This window comes from Acinonyx jubatus, chromosome B1 (genome assembly GCF_027475565.1).
Source record: "Acinonyx jubatus isolate Ajub_Pintada_27869175 chromosome B1, VMU_Ajub_asm_v1.0, whole genome shotgun sequence".
In the NCBI taxonomy this organism is placed as follows: Eukaryota; Metazoa; Chordata; class Mammalia; order Carnivora; family Felidae; genus Acinonyx; species Acinonyx jubatus.
This window is the reverse complement of record NC_069382.1, coordinates 38,383,987-38,401,379: the sequence shown is the minus strand read 5'-3', so window position 1 is coordinate 38,401,379 and position 17,393 is coordinate 38,383,987. Positions and strand designations below refer to the sequence as shown.

Sequence of the window (17,393 nt, the reverse complement as noted above, 5' to 3'; positions counted from 1 at the left end):
TCCCTCAGCAGCATGTCATGAGGATTTAGAAAATAACCTTGTCTGTGACAGGTTTCCGGCTTTATGGAATTAGTCTAAGGTTTTTCGTTTCATTTAGTAGGAAGTGGCAGCTTTACCAAGTAACCACTGGTTTGGGTTCTTCGAACCCAGAGCATAGCTAAAGTTCCAGGCTTGAACTTGAGCCCAGCTGTCCTCAGTTACATGAAGTACAAGAGAGTAGGGCTCAGCCTCAGTCCAGCTGTACTGGAAGCAGTAGCTTTACAGATGCTAGATTGCAGTGCAATGTTTGTGAACAAAACTGCTCTTCTCACTCATTTTGTGTACTCTTATTTTCCCCAATGCCTTTCTCAGAATATCTTTGAGGTGAGATGTATAGTCTTGCAAACTTTGTGGATGATTGCCCTTTTCAGCCTCACCATTGGTTCCACAATTTTTTGGAAGCAGTTTAGCATCTGAATTACGGTAAATTTTATATATTGCCATTATAATTTATAAGTGTAGAGACTGAACAAATAAATGCAAAGTCTATGAATTACCTTTGTTAGTAAAGCAAAGAATTGCAGATATAATGAAATTATGTGTATACATTTGGGGGTTTAGTGCATTGACACCATTTTCTCTTATCATCTTTTCATTCACTCCTGTTCTTGATACTTATAGTCAGTACTGGGGAAGTTCAGTTTGTGACGATAGTCAATTAAATGTTATTCGGGGCTCAAATCCTAAAGTCAAATGAAGCAGAAGGAAGCGGTTTCCTCTTCAAGGTTCAGCTCCTGCCCACTTGCCACCTGCCTTGAGCTGAGGCCTGGCGGTGTTGTCACTCAGGTGGATGTCATGGGCTTCTCCCCCATCACACACCTTTCTGGCTGTTACTTGCCTTCTCACTCTTCTCCTGTGCAACTGAACTTCTTGAAAAAGTTTTCTGTACTCATTGTCTCAAATTCCTTCCTACTCTTGAATCCACACCACTATGTCATTCATATCCATCAGTCCACTAAACAAGTTTTCCACGGAGTTACCCGTGATCTCCATGTGGTTCGGCCCAGTGGTATGCTTTCAGGTCTCGGCTTACTGGATTTCTTAGCAGTATCTGACATGGTTCATCTTGTATCCTTCTTTTTAAAAGTATATTGTTAAAATTTTCAGACTTAAACATTTTATTAAGAGAGTGACAACTCCATAGACTCACCACCCAGTTTAAGAAATAAAATCCTAGCAACACTGATACTTATTCCCTTACAGAGCTTCCAAAGGCTTTGTTCCTCTCCCCAGTCACATTCAACTTCTCTACTCCTACAAGGTAACTACTCTGCTGATCTTGGTGTTTGTGGGGTCTTAGAAGCTCTGAGTTCTATCAGTATCCTCCAGCCAAAGACCATTAGGAATGCAGTATTTGGATATGCTGGGTTTATTGTTCATCACAGCAGGTGAGAACACACCCTGTGGAGAATCATGGGGTATCTCAGTAAAAGGTAGAGAGAACCTATTATATGGATTTGGGTTTTAGTTGGATGATTTACAAGAGAATCTGAAGAAGGGGACATTTGCTCTAGGGTAGATGCTGTCAGAGAGCAGGTGTAATTCTCTGATTAGGTATCTCAATAAATCTCACCTATATGGGGGGCTAGAATAAGGATAATGTAACTGGTAAGTTACATTACATTAAGTAGCTGTCAGTCATTTTGGCTGAGAAAGAGGTGTTTGATATTTTGTGGGTGACACGTTGACTTTGTTTTTGTCTGTGATTAGACAAAATGATGAAGTAAACTTATTTTGTTTCTTTTATCATGGTCTCAGAATAACCTTGTCTGAGACTGGTATTCTTTGAGATGGTTTATGTCTAATAGGAGAATATGTGGCCTTGATAAGAGTGTTGGGGCAGCTTCTGAACATCAGGAATTGCTTTCTTTCTTTTATTTTCTTGTTTTTATTTTCCTTTCTCAGTTCTGAACAAGTTGAGAAACGATAGTCAGGCAGATGGAGACCAAAGTACCAGCTTAATTATAAGGTTAGTTTGGGGAATGTAGTTTGAGAATGTGGTGAAAATGAGCTTCCTAATATTGGACCAGGGATAGGCAGACTTCCCTGCTCAATCATGGATTGTACTGGAAATGCTTAGGCCGACCCACTCAAGGCCTTTGTCTCCAAGTTCATGACAGTACAGTGAACTCTAGGCTCTGGAAGTTCCTTCTCGGTCTTCTTTCACAAGTTCATTTCCCTTTCTTGGCCATTCAGAGTTGGAGTTTCTACAGATTCTGAACCAGATGTGCTTCTGACTCTATAGTTTCCCTAAGTTGTTTCATCCACTCTCAGGTTTTGATGACCATTTTATATTGATGACCCTAATCTGTATCTCCAGGCTAGACTTCCTCTCTGATAAGCTTATTCCCCATCTCCACCTGTATGTTTCAGAGCACTTCAACTTAACATGACCCAGGCCAAATTCATAATCTCCTCCCTAAATTCAGCATCCCAGGTTCCCACAACCTGATCCTACAGCTTTACCCCACCTTCCAGCCACCACCATCCACCTGCACATTCTACATGCGCCATGTTGCTTCATGCCTTTAAGCTCTGCCATTCGGTTATTTCTGCTAAGAATACTCTTCCATTCTTTTTCTTCATTGCTATACTCTTCCTTCAAGGCCTACCTCACGTGTCATCTCCCACAGAAAGCCTTTTTGGAACCTTCTAGGCTGGATTGAATGCTCCTGCTCTATGTTGATCTCTTCTTACCTTTTGTTCCTCTATCATAGCAATTAATTTGTTCATTGATTTATCTGTTCATGTGTCTGTTTCCTTCACGATATCTTAAACTCCTTGAGGTCAGGAACTCTACTTTATTCATCTTTATATCTTGAGCTACATCTATATCTAAGTATCTGTACTTTGATCTTATGTCTATGTATCTATAGGTATATGGTTAGATATATATCTATATTGATAGACATGGGTATATGTCTATCTATATTGGTAGATAGAGATAGATATCTAATACCTTGAATTAGACTTGGTACTTAATGAATATTCAGTAAATATTTGTTAAGCTCCTTATTGTCTAAAGACTTTGTTTAATATTTTTTCCGGTCCTGGATTGAACAGAGGTTTGGTAATTTTAGTATTGAAAAGAGTAAGCCAAGTATTTTCAAATCTGTTTATATTTTACTGTACTCGAGATGCATTTCAGTAAAGTAGTTATTTAGATTGAAGTTTCTAAAGTACACAACATTTTCCTATTAAATTACGTGGCATTTTCAGCAATGGTTTACTTTCATTTCTGACTAACTGTGTCACAGGTTGTGACTCCTAATAGTTTAAGTAATATAATTATCAGCCAAGTAAGCATTTTGATTTTGTCTATAGTTTTTATCTGTAAATCATAAATTTATCTATGATTTTAAAGTTAAGGGCCTTTGCAAAATGGCTACCCCACCCTCCTAGTGAAGGGAATGCAAGCATCTGGGATAGAAATGGGGCTCCTGTCTCTCAGTCCAATGTCCTTTCTCTAGAGCCCTGGTATTTCAGGGGACAGGTGGGTGGGAGGTGGGGAGTGGCTTTAGTGGGCCCTGCTGGCAGCAGAGAGGTGATGCCTCTGGTCTCACCCCACTGATGCTCACAAGGTGCTCAGTATTGGCTTTGAGTATTCCTGTGACTCAGCTACACTGTCAGGGCTAACTGCCCTGCTCTCAGTTGGCAACTTCCTTTTCAGTCTCTTACTACAACTTTCTGATCCAGGTTTATGGTGGTCTCAGCTCATCTTTTAGAGCCAGCCTGCATGCTGAGCAGTCTCTGCCAGCTGTCCCTCCTGTCTCTGAGGGGAGAGAGTGCTGAGTGTGGTTGTCTGGGCAGGGCTCTGCGAGGAAGGCCCCTCAGAACACCAGCACCAGGTTAAGGGATGGGTGCCGTATGTAGGATGGCACTGCTGAGGGGGAGGGGCAGGAGGAGCAAATTGCTGGGGGAGAGAGGCACGTGCCAATGATCTGAAAACAGACTTGATTAAATTGCAATTCCTATGTAAACAAGGATTTGTTTTTTCTGATTATCGCCTCCTAATTTGGTTTTCTCGAGCAATATTTGAAATGTCTGCAAGTTCTTAGAGCCAGTCATAATGAAGATGAAAGCGGTAATGATAACCACCCATTGTGAGTATTTTCATTTGTACTCTGCAAAGCAGTTTCACATTTGTTTAAAGAAAATTGACTTATATTTCATTACCTTTGCAACTAGGATTGAGTGCCCTCAAAGAAGACTTGGGCCTGACAAATAAATTGGACAAAGAACACAGTTTCCATACCAAGGGGGTGCTTCCTTTCAGAATGGGGTCTGAATATGTGGCCGGTTTGTGTTTGGCACTGTTTGTAGTTTTCTGAGGTCACTTCTGAGAGTGGGTGTGCTGCTTCACAAGTGTCTGCAGTGGAGATGGTCTCCTTGTGGTCTTTTCGGCTGCTTTTGTCTGATTCTTAAACAGTAGAATGTGTGACAAAGGTACCCTTCATTTTATTGTGATTTCGCTTATGCCAGTCATATCACTGAGCCAGAAAGTTAGAGATAAACATCTGCCAGGCGTTGGCAAGCAACAGTGTTAGCCTACTGCAGCTGAGGAAAGTCCTGAAAAATCTAAACTCATTATAGGCTTTTAATAGAGATAAAGTGATGTTCATTAAAAGCTGAACCCTCCTTAGACTCACTACTCCACAGAATAATTGCATTTATATCAATCTTGAGACCCATTAGCTTGGTGCCAAGAAAAGAATTCCAAGTCTTCTTTCTACACAGAAGGAGCTATATAAAAAATAAATAAGGCCTGTGGCAGGCTCCACTGCATTTATTTTTACCTTGCCTGGGGGCATCTGAAAAAGGATATTTGAACACTAAGAAACATGATCAGATCAAAAAGTTTTAGAAAAATATTAAATAACATCAATAAAATGGTGAATATTTAGAGTTCTAAATTTTTCCCTTTTTGAAATTAAGACAAGGTGCGTTAGTAGTGGGATTAGGGTGGGACTAGAAAACCCTTCATTAGATCTGCTATTTCATATCCATAATCATTTGGGATTCTCCCATATGTCCCCCTTTCTATCTAATAAATAATACTCACCTTGAAAAGTTCATCTTAAAGTTCTCTGGCCCTTCCTACCAAAACAGTCCTTCTCTGCTCTGAGCCAGAGCAGCACTTTGTTTGCGATACTAATGATCAATCACAGTCCCCTAGTATCTCAGTTATTTTTATACCTGTCCCTCCCAGCGGACCGTTACCCTTGTGAGGACAATTGACCCTCTTCCTTATCCTTTACCAGAGTCTACATGCCCCTTTCACATAGTAGACATTCAATACACATTTGATGAATGGGTGGATAAAATTGATCTTAATTGGAACATTACTGCAGAATTTCAGAAAAAATTATTTTCTGTGTTCATGCTGTTATGGGGCATATGCTGCTTACGAGAGTCCTATGTGCCTTTCCTGTAAAGCCCGGTGGGTGCAGACCAAACACATGGTGGTTTCAGAACAGCTGCTCATCTGCCACAGGCACCTGCTGGGATGGGGGTCGCTGTAGCCTGGGACGAAACTCTGTTTGTTTTGCTCCTTTGACATTATGTAGTGCAGGTGTAGGAACCGTAGCAATTGTTGCAGACTCACGTACATCATCAGAAGGATAATATTCTAATTTATCTTTCAGGAAGAGGCATTCAATGCCCGTCTTGGGCAGCTTTGAACTGAGAGCTGTTATGGTAATGATGTATAGTCAAAGGAAGGAATCAGGGAACTCTTCTTACCAGAGACATTTTGAGGCCTTATTTTGGAAGCAGCTTTTATTGTTATTTGAAGTTTTCTTTTGAACCCCAGGAATATCTCTACTACCAGCAGGTGAAATCAGAACACTAGCATATTGATTCATATCATTTGGAGCCACTGGAAAATTGCATTTCAGAAATATCCTGGGAAGTTCTGAGATTTCTCCCAAACAGTACCCTGCCATCCTTGTAATAGTGACTTGGCAGGTCTGATAGTCAAGTTAGGTCCGTGTGGTCAGTCCTCTGGTCAGAAAACTTTGTGGCTTACGATCTCATGTCCACAGCCCTGAAATATGTTATCCTGAGGCCCAAACGGTGTTGAAGAAGCTAAAGAAAGCCACTCCTGTGTCCTTCCAGTGTGCCTGGACACTGACCTAAGTCTTTCAATGCAACTGCCTTTTAAAACTCCCCTAATAACCTGGTGAGATCTGTACTATTTGGTATAAGTGGGAGTTTGGGGAGAACTTTTCAGATTCATTACAGATTTCCCTTCCCTTCCCTTCCCTTCCCTTCCCTTCCCTTCCCTTCCCTTCCCTTCCCTCCCTTCCCTTCCCTTCCCTTCCCTTCCCTTCCCTTCCCTTCCCTTTCTTTTCCTTTCTCCCTCCCTCCCTTCCTTTCTTCCTTCCTTCCTCCCTCCCTCCCTCTCTCTCTCCAAAGAAACACACACACAAACAAACAAACAAACAAACAAACTGGGCTTTGGGGGGATAGTAAGGATGTGAGAGAATTACTTTGATTTGAAACTTTGGAAGTATAGTTCAGAGGAAAGAGACCAGGAGTCTGGCACCCTGGGTCCTAGTTCTTTCTGACTGCTTTATGCCAGTGCGGTAAATGTGTATAAAATCAGCTATTCCTCCTTGGTTAATTTTTCTCATCAGTGAAACAATGTCAGTGTCAGGCTTATATCTATGGCTTCAGCCTTATTTTGGCTCACACTGATTTCATGTTAGCTTCATGCCAGGCTCTATGCCGAGCACTTCACATGCACTATCTCATTTACTCTCAGAAGGACCGCGGACCTCCCTGTGCTCCTGTGTTTGGGAAATAAAGGCTGGGAGAAGCCAAATAACTGTAGGACTCAATAGTCTGCACCCTAGAACCTGTCCTGTCAACCACTGAGCTGTACCAATAGGGTAAAAGGGGATGAGATAGTGCTTCAGAGGGTCAAAACAAACATAAATGTGAAGTCTTATCAAGGCACAGGAATTGGCATCGCAGGCACTTGCCTGTGCAGACAATTCGAAGAACACAGGCGGGGACCTCCTTCGGAAGGCCTCCCCCTCTACCTGTCATTCCATGGCTATGTCTGCATGTCCAAAACCAAACTCGTCTTTCTGCTAAATCTTCTCTTGAGTGTGTTGGCTTTTGCAATGGTAGCTCCAGCTTCCAAGTCACACAAGCTAAACCCTCGGCCTTGTTCTCGATGGACACTTTCTCTCCCTCATCTGATTGGTGTCCAAGTCCTGGAGGTGGTACCCAGGGATACTTCTTGAATCTGCCCTCCTCCATATTTAGTGCTGCTGCTTCCACATCCCTTAGAAACTGTAGTGGTGGAATGGCTCCTACCTGGCCTCTCTAATGCCAGTCTTCCCTCTCCAGCCCATCTCATCTGCCCATTTGCTAAAATTCAGTTCTGATCATGTGACTCTCTTATCTAAACACTTACATGGCTGTCTAACCATCACCTATAGAATAAAGTTTAAATCCCCTGTTGTGACACAAGGGCTGGTTATAGACTGTGAGGGCTGCTCTTATAAAATTTCGTGTTATAGACTGGTGGCTTAAGTAACAAGCATTGATTTGTCACAGTTCTGGAAGCCAGGAGTGTGAGATCAGCATGTCAGCATGGTCATATTCTGGTGAGAGCTGTCTTCTACATGGGGCTCCTTGTTATAAAACCTGTCCCAGCTCCTCTCCTGCCTCCTTCCCATCCAGCACTGTGAATGGTGTGGTCCTACATCAGCCTTCTCTCTGCTCTTCCCTGTTACCTTGAACACTCCTCTGTTGAGTATGTAGCAAACTATAGAGAAGCCTTGTAGCACAGTGATCAAGAGTAGAGACAACAGAGACATACTGCCTGGATTGGAAACCCAGTTCTGCCATTTCAGGCCAGGTGACTTGGGCAAATGACTAACTTCTGCCCCAATGTCTGCAAAATGGGTATGCTGTTAATGGAAACTGCCTCATAGGAGACATCAGAGAAGTTGGAGGAAGATGCATTTAGAGTGGAGTCCTAGATAGGCAATAGTTTACAGAAAGAGCATGGAATATTTTTTTTAACGTTTATTTATTTTTGAGACAGAGAGAGACAGAGGATGAACAGGGGAGGAGCAGAGAGAGAGGGAGACACAGAATCTGAAACAGGCTCCAGGCTCTGAGCTGTCAGCACAGAGCCCGACGCGGGCCTCGAACTCACAGACTGTGAGATCATGACCTGAACCGATGTCGGACGCTTAACCGACCAAGCCACCCAGGCGCCCCAAGAGCATGGAATATTTTAAGAGTACTACAGAGAACATGTTAGTAGAATGCTACATAGTGTTAAACTGGAAGACAAACTTGGATTAAGAAAGTACTCTGTGCCATCTAGTTTAATGTATAAATAGGACAGTGTCTGTTACAGGTAACTTTCTTGATCGGAGCAATGTCTTGAAATAATTTTAGGTAATAATATCTTAATAATCAGTTAACCCCCTAGCAGGGACAGGCTTAGCACTGGCTGTTGGGAGTGGGCAGCTAGAAGAAGGGGTAGGGAAGGCTAGAAGAGGCGCTCATAGATGTGGTAGGATGGGACAGAATCTTAAAAAACTACCTGCCATCAGCACAAGGTTTTATTTTTGTGAAAAGTACATCTTGTATTTGTGTAATGTTGGACATCCTCCTGTTAATTTTTTCTCTATTATTGGTTCTATTTCCAGATTGAGACGGAAGGCACAAAGAGAGAAGGCTTTGCTGATCTAGCTTCATGGGGTTTCTAAAATAATTCTGCACAATCCGTGCCTTCTCCAGTCTTGTTATGTAATAACCACTTTCTAAAAGCAAGCCCCTCATTTGTGTGCTGCTCTCTCCCTTACAGGTGGGGAGGGAAGAGGAGAACCAAAAGGTGGTAGGCTGTTTATCTCATCCAGCCTAAAAGTAGCAGTTTTCTTCTTAACCCTTCTTACCCCAAACATGCCAGCAGAACATGAGACTCCTGTTTTGATTCATGAGAACAGCTGTCAGACCCTTTTGATTCAGGGTGTTTCCAGTGGTTTTTCCTTCAGGCCTTCGGATGCCAGATGGAGAGCCAGCAGCACGCATGCCCTTGTTTCATGAGACTGAAGTAGACCAGAGTCACACACAGCATGGGCTGACTGGTGCCCAGGACTGGGGGTGGGGGGAAGAATGACCCCCTCTCCCCGAGAAGGTAGCACGCACTAGCCATGAGAAGGCTACATATGCCAGAGAAAAACAGGCTTTGGCTAGCACCTGGGTCATAGCTATTTTCACTAAAGCAGGGAGTCCCCCCACTAAGGAGCCCAGGATGGAGAGGGGAGACAGTGCTGGGTATGTCCCCCAACTCTTGCCTTCAGGTCATAGTGCCATTTTGCACATTGAGAGACTGGTATCTATGGTCCACCTCTCTTTAGAGGCCTGTTTTGTCCTTTTCTAGGGCTTCCCCTGCTGCACGTGTTCTCAGCTTTCCTGCTCTTTCTCTGTGGCCCTGCTTGTGGGCATTGCCTCCCTTTGCTGGTTTTGTCTAATTCTACATGTTGTATAGCTCTGTCTACACCCTGCAATGTCAGGCTGATTGAAGTAGGTGACTGGTGGTGTTTGGGGATGTGGGGCTCGCTACCTATGTGGGAAAGTCACCGGTCTCTCCGAATCCCAGTTTCGTCATCTAGAGAACAGGCATCGATGATTCACATGTGGTTAGGTGAGACAGCAGGTAATGCAGGAGGCCTAGTGATTCTCCAGTGGCCCTCAGTGGTGCCCCCCCCTCCCCTCCCAGGGCTGCCTGAAAGGACACCAGTTCCCTGCCTCTGACCCAGGTGAGCACTTTTAGCTTGCTCTGGGAGCTGTGTGTCTAAAAATGTTTTAAAGCCATTAGGTGGTACGTGGTAGAGACATTTGGCAAACCTTATTTCGCATCTTTCTTCTCCTCTCTGCTAATAAGGTGCATGGATCATGTTATCAGGAGGAGAGAACTCCAGTTTCCTTCTTTGTGCTGCCCTCACTATAACTAAAGTGGGGCCCATCCCACCCTGCAGCCACCTCAGCCTTCATCGCATGGCGTGATATGATTCACACCTCTGACCTTACCTCGGAACTGATATTTACCACTCAGCAACTGTGCCTGGCATCTGCTTAGGGCCCTATGCTTATTACTTAGCTAGAAGGTACTTGGCTTCCAGCATTTCTCACTTTTAATTAATTCCCTCCTTGTTAATTAACAGCGTGCATTTCCCTGGAAGCTGTGCTGTGTGACCTTGGGACATGGTCTCCCCAGGAGGTGTGTTATCCTGAGTCTCCACTGATGCCAGGGCTGACTTTGGCCCGCACGTGAGGTTATTAGTTGGCATATGGTGCATGGCCATTGCATGGGCATCTCCTTGTGCCATGCTTGGGAGGACAGAAGTGAGAAATCGGTGTTTGGCAGGAAAGAATTCCATAGTGTTGCCAGCCGGCACCAGCATCTTGACTGACCAAGAGATGGTCTCTTTTACTCCTTTCGAAGAAGAACATCTTTCAGTTGATTAAATATTCTGCTTGCTAGAGTGCTTTTTAGTTGAGCTGTCTTAAACCTGATATGTAGCTATAAGTTCCTGGCATTTGTTTGGAACCACTGAAGTGTTGCAGAGGTATTTTTTCCCAGCCCCAACTGTGGGGCCAGAGCAAGGCTCACGCTGGGCATGGCTGGGACTGGCATTATTTCTAGTGATAGTGTGAGTTTGCATAGCTGGTAAGGGATGTGGAAGTGCAAACCACAACTAAATGGGGAGGTACAAAAATTATATAGAAACAGTGCTTAATGGCACATCTGAGGGGCTGGACAAGCTCATAAATAAGAAGGCTCGTTATGAGTTAAGAAGCAAGAAAAATTGGATATGCTGGGTGCAGAATGAGGAACGGGCCTCAGCAAGCAGTTCAGGATTATTAAAGGTGATGAGCAGGATAGCCTAGTGGGTAAGAGCAGCGTTTTGGCACCAGACCAAACTGGATTTGAAACCGGGCTGGGCCACTTGCCAGCTGTGTACTCTGGGAAAATTGCTTCACTACTCTAAGTCTCAGTTTCCTTATCTTTAATGGGGGATAATACGACTTAGCTCGTAAGATTATTTTGAGGATTAAATGAGATAATGTTTATAAAGTGCTTAGTGTGATGTCTGGCCCAAAGTAAATGCTCAGTAAGTGGTTGTAATTATGAGCAATGAAGGGTATTGGAGGCCTGGTTTCAGGGTGCAGGGCGGTTCCCCCAGCTGCGGAGAGCCCTGTGGGACTGAGCCGAAGAGGGAGACGAGGCAGGTCTCTCTCTGCGGCATCTTGGCAGCTGACTCAGCCCTGCATATATGCTTGAGACTCCTTCCTGCTGGGAAAAGGTTCTCTTTAGGCTTACTCTGAGTCCCTTGAGGATTGTCTTCTTGTGCTAGGGCCCTTCTCTCTTCTCACTCTGCAGGCTCCATGGCTGCCACCTATGCTGATTGACCCCCTGATACTCTCCTTGAAACAAGGTTGGAGGTAACAAGGGGGGGCAAGGGGCGGGGAGAATGGTAAATCTGTGCATATTCAGGAAGCCCCTCTCTATCAGTTCTTCTCTTCGAAGCATCGCCAGCAAATTATAAACCAAAATCAAAACAAGAGACTTAGACCTGTTTCCTGAGTTGTTGGCATGTGCAGTTGTGATTAACTTCTGTGCCTTCTTTTTCTGACTAGCAGATCCCAATTTCTTTTACCACATTTCATTTTTTGTGCTTCAAAGTAGGGAAAAAGGAATCAGGATGATTCTTTTAGGAGACCAATGTGGAGTTGAGAGGGTGGGAGGGTACTCTCAACTAAGAAGTTTTCAACTGATAAGTAATCATCCCCATTCCTTTGGCCCCTCTGTGCTGGTCGCTGGAGAATGTGTTCTCAGAGCCAGATTATAGGGAAGACCTCACAGAACAGACCCTCAAGGGTCATCTTGAAGGCCAACTCTAAGTTCTCTGGGAAGAGAAGGAAGTGTGTTCCTGGCAGAGACCTGGCAGTGGTCTGGGCATGTGGTCTGGAGGCAGGTATTGGGGACCCTGGGATGGAGTCGGTGTGGTCCAGAGGCAGGACAGTCCCTCTAAGAAGGGAACAGCAAGGCTTCCCTGGGCTCTGGAATTCTCTGTTGACTGGAGCCCATGGAAATGAAGCACAATCAGGAGCTAGGTCCCTGCGGGTGCCCAGGAAGGGTCATCAAGGTGAGAAAACAAAAAAATTTTATATTTCATTATTTTAAGAGTACTGTTTTGGGAGTATATAATACAACAATACTGTAAAACTTGTATGTAACTTCTAAATGAGTAATTTTCCATACTTACATATATGTCAAAAGTTACTTATTGCCTGGAATGTGGTATTATGTTTGATAAATTTGGAGACTGCTGATCTTGAGTGCCAAGGTCAGAGGAAGAGAGCAGCAAAGCTGCCAGCATGACCGAGGCCACAGTCCATGTATACTCCTTTCTGTGTGAAGGCATAGTCCCAGGCCCAGGCCAGGTAGCCGGTGTCAGGGAGAAATGCTTCAGATTCTTTATGGCCAATTCGACAGATCACTCTGGGTGTTTGATTGTCAACTTGGCGTGGAAGCCCTGTTCCCATTCTGGGATTCGGCTTCAGCACCTCTTCATTCTTGGACAGTGATAACCGGCCTGCTTCTCTCCTTGCTTCGGGTGTAGGTTCACTATCAGGAACATAGCTGAGGTTATCCTCGGCATTTGGCACTAGAATAGGTGCTGACTAAAGACTCACGGAAAAAAGTAACCTGCATTCCAGAAAGCTCTGACCCCTGAGAAATCTTGCTCTAACGCTAACAGGTGGATGTGGTTTAGGGAGATTCTGAGCCCTTATGCTCATTTTCAGGCCATTTTAACTTCTTTGCAAGTACCTCAACCCTAAACTAACTGTGTGCAAGAGGCAGATGATTGTGGACTCAACGAAACAGTTGCAGGAGTTAGTTGTATATCCTCATTTCCTTTAAGAGAAGGCAGATGGAACAAACTTAGAAAAGTCTGTAAACAGAATGGACTGGGAGGAGGCGCTGTGAGCTTTAGGGTTTTTCAGCTCTCGTAACGGCTTTTATCTGTTTTCTGTTGAATTTTGCAGAATTGTGCTCTACTTCTGCCATATGTTATCGGTCACTCATATCAAATCCACAGTATGATGTAGGAGACAAACACAGAGCTATGAAAATCCAGAGGGAGACAATGTTGAGGGTCACACTGGAAGCTGGCCACCATGCCCTGCACAGAAGAGTTAGCCTGAAGTGGAAGAAATTACCAAGAAGCCATGTGTTTGAGTAAAGCTTACAGTGTTAGATACATTTATATCACATACACATTTTTTAGAGCATTTGGAAGCTCTCTGAATAAGAATCTGTACTTGATGCCTTTTCCACACATGTCCAGGATGGTATGTTTATCCAAGAGATATAACCTCAATTTGTGTTCTATTAGTATGGCTAATCCTTTGACTGAAGGTTAGCTTATGTCCTTGCTGTGAAAGAGCTGATTGTCTGTCCCAGAGTGGAAGAGACTCACACAGCAGCACTGGGGCTTTGGTCTACCACTTCCTGGCTCAGTAGACACTGCTTGTTTTTCCCCCCATCAACCCTTTTGGCTGTGCCTGCACACAGGGTGGGGTGTCTTGTAGAATTTATTGCCACTCCTTGAATAGTTTCCTTTATCACTCACAAGGTCTGTCATTGTAGTGTATAGTGCTGCCTGACCTGGTCTCACCATGAAACCACTGTCCTTTCTGCCTCTGCTGACCCTGAATGCATTTCATCAGTGGGGCCTGTTCTGGAGTCCTTGGTGATTTATAAGCATCTTGTGGCCATTAATAGACACATCTTGGCAGGCTCTCTGTCATAGTATACAGCTCTCATGACCAAAGTGTTCACTGGAATCTGTAGAGTGAAGTTCACATACCCATCCTAATAACCACTTCTGTCCTAGTCATAGAATTTCTAATTTCCACTGTCTCCATTTGGAGTAAGTATTGGACTCTGGCCCAAAGTTAGGCTTGTCTTGGTTTTAGCCTCCAAGAGCTTCTGCTCTAAGATGAAATGATACCCGCAGCCACTTGGCTATCTTATCTTAACAAATATTGTTGATTCTACCATTTATTTTAAGTTCGAAGCTTGTCATTTTATTTTTTTAAATTTTTTTTAATGTTTATTTATTTTTGAGACAGAGAGAGACAGAGCATGAATGGGGGAGGGTCAGAGAGAGAGGGAGACACAGAATCTGAAGCAGGCTCCAGGCTCTGAGCTGTCAGCACAGAGCCCGATGTGGGGCTCGAACCCACGAACCGTGAGATCGTGACCTGAGCTGAAGTTGGACGCCCAACCGACTGAGCCACCCAGGTGCCCCCGAAGCTTGTCATTTTAAAATTTATTATTTTATTCTTCCCAACACTCCTGTTTTCCATATACAATTGGTAGGTGGGAGCATGGCATTAATTTATTTTAATGGTGTTTGCCTATTTGGGGCTTGCAGTCATTTAAGAAAGCTTTAAGCACAGTATAAACCTGCTGGTGTTGGAATTTATGCCTGGTTCATCTTCTCCTGTAACATCTTATAGGAGTGCATTCAACATAGCGGGTGCTTAATAACTATTTAAGTATGGTAACAGCAGTATTGTAGATGGAGTACACCGTGATTCTGACCTACTGCTGGGTTATTTGGAGATTTGAGTGATGTCCTGGATGCTTTCTGGTCCCAGCAGGATGTCAGAGCCATCAGATAACTTGTACCTAGAATCTGAGAAACCCACTCCATTGCTGGATGCCTTGGCACAGGCCCGGTGTGTCTTTCAGACTCTCTGGCTTAAACGTTCAGAAAGTGCTGTAGATTCCGTAAACAATCCTCCATCTACATACTCCAGGGAGAAAGCAATTAGGGTGATTCTGGCCCATCGATGATGGAACACCAGTCTGCACTGAGAATGCTTTTCCATTCTGAGAGTTTGGGGAATAACCTTGCTTTAGGTGGGCTCAGACCTGGGTGGATACTAGAAAGCGTTGCTCTTCAGCATTGTTTTGCCTTTGTAGTAGACTACAAAGAAGCCTTTACCCTGTGGTTTTGTTGCCCAGGAATTGCAAGACTGGTAGCAAGACCATTGTGCTTGGATAGTCCCTTCATTCTAGTCAATAAATTCAGTGTTTTGGACAAGATGTATCACAGAATCATCGTTGGGGAGTTGACCAGGGCCAGGAAAGTATTGAGGAGAGCAATTAGTAAAGACAGACATTTAAAAATGTAAGTGGTAAGAGAGGCACCTGACTGGCTCAGTTGGTAGAGCATGTGACTCTTTATCTTGGGGTGTGAGGTTGAGCCCTATATTGGCTGTAGAGATTAAAAAAATGAAATCTTAAAAAAAAGATTTAAAAAATGTCAGTGGCAAGAAATCTGATGAACACAAGGATCTTCTGTGATTAAAAAAAAAAAGAATACGCATCTCTCTTCCCCCCAATATTCTAAAATTGGTTATTGACAGCACTCCAGCTTGCTCTCCACTCCTTCCCTGTTCCCATATACCCCCAAAGACTGAACTAGTCTAAAATCTGGATGCCTTTTCTAAGTTTTAAAAATAGTAGAACAATGCTGCTGTGATCACATAAAGCTATATTTTCACTGTCACCTCTAACTTGTAGTAGTCCTTGGTAATTACATGGTGCTTTCCATCTGTAGGTCTGTAAACACATGATAAATGTTAACTCTTAATTCTCCTAACACCCCTGTAGAGATAGGGAGAGATTGCAAGGTGCCTTTTAGCTCGATGTTGGGTCTGGTTTACCTCCAGGTGTAGCTCAACGGTTTGGTTTGGTCTCATTGAGGTGTTCTTTCCTGTATGTGGAAGAGCTGGTGAAAGTAACATGTGCTCGTATGAATGACGTTCTGTGCTGCCAGATGAAAATGCTGAAGTCTCTGGAGAAGCAAGAAGCATAAGCCTCCTGACTTCAGGAAGCGTACACTCTGAGCCTCTACAGTTTCACCAGTTGTTACTGTTTTGATTATGGATTAGATCGCAAGAAGAGTTAGAAAACATTTTGTCTGTTAAAGGATGTAGAACTTTGTTTCTGACATGTAATATCTGCTCCTGACATTTAAAAGGAAAAATTCATCACTTCTTCTTTGGCAGTAATTTTTATGGCTTTTTGTTATTCTTTTCAAGAGTTATTTCTTCCTAGGATCTGTTTTTTTGTCCTTTTACATCTTGAAGAGTGGAATTTCAAATAACCTTGGAATTTACACCAGTGAAATTCAAAAGCTGGGCTGGACTTCAAAAAGCTTTACAGAACCGAACAAAGTAATTATTGTACAGTTTTAAATTTCTTTAGCCATAGCTTTAATATATTGCTTCGTTAAGCAAATGATTTCAATTTATTATGCAAATGTAGCAATTATTCCATTAAAAAAATCTGTTAGAAAGATGGCCCACTTTGCTTCCGTGGCACAATAAGTAATGTTGAATGTCTCATTTTTGTTTTTTGATTTGCTTATTTTGTCTTTAATGACACCCATTTAAAGTAAAAGTCTTTAAAATGGTAGAAAAACGTGATAACATGTCTTCACTCGTAATTTGATACTTGGATATAATGAGTTCATCTGAGAGATTTCATTAAAAACAGCAAGGTGCCTGAATACCAAAGCTGAGATGTTTTTAATCACAGAATTATAGTAATTATACAAATCCCAAGATTTTCATCAGACAGAAAAGGCTTCCCGGGCTAAACATGCACTTTAAACTTAGCACTAATAACTGTGTATTGTTATAAATTATAGGAGAGAGACTCCTTGGGCCAAGGGGAATATTGGAATTGAATTTTTAAGGAAAATTGAGAAACAAACTATTTTGGTAACATAATGGTACATGTAAGAGGCACATCACAAGCGTAATAGAAGAAGAATTCTCTTTGTGCAAGAGACATAGCAGGTGAATATCAGATAAAGTTAATGAGGCTGTTATTGTTTACTATATTGTCAGCATCGAGAGAATGCTAGAAGGAACATCTCTGTCTTCTCCCAGGGGTCCTGAAGTTGCTAATCGACAGGAGTCTTACTTCCAGCCAGTAAATGGGACAGACCACCAGTAAATTAGATGATTATTGGCTCAGAATCTGGATTTTCTGGGTTGGTTGAAGACTCTCTAAAGAATAATTTTGTCATTGTGGGAATTATTTAAAATGTCAAATTTTTATAAAATGGCCAGGACATAGTACCCTCAGGGAGCTTGCTTTTAAGATAAGTTATATAAAAAGATGCACCTGAGAAGATTTTATAAAAATCTCCCTAAGACAGAAAGTTTATTTGATCTATTTTCCACTTACCATTATTTCTCTCTGTTTTCTGGCTCAGAGAGATGGGTAG

At 43.0% G+C, this 17,393-nt stretch overlaps 1 protein-coding gene across 21 annotated transcripts in view; it reads left to right on the top strand.

The window, feature by feature from the left end:
- Positions 1 to 17,393, top strand: part of CSGALNACT1 (chondroitin sulfate N-acetylgalactosaminyltransferase 1) — a 341,281-nt gene that overhangs the window by 229,755 nt on the left and 94,133 nt on the right. For 5 of the 21 annotated variants that reach the window (XM_053216491.1, XM_053216493.1, XM_053216490.1 and 2 more), the window contains one exon: positions 16,198 to 16,332. The exons of the other annotated variants lie outside the window; for them this stretch is intronic. The gene's annotated coding sequence lies outside the window, so the exon portion shown is untranslated. The remainder of the gene's footprint in view (positions 1 to 16,197; positions 16,333 to 17,393) is intronic. 21 annotated transcript variants of the gene reach the window in all.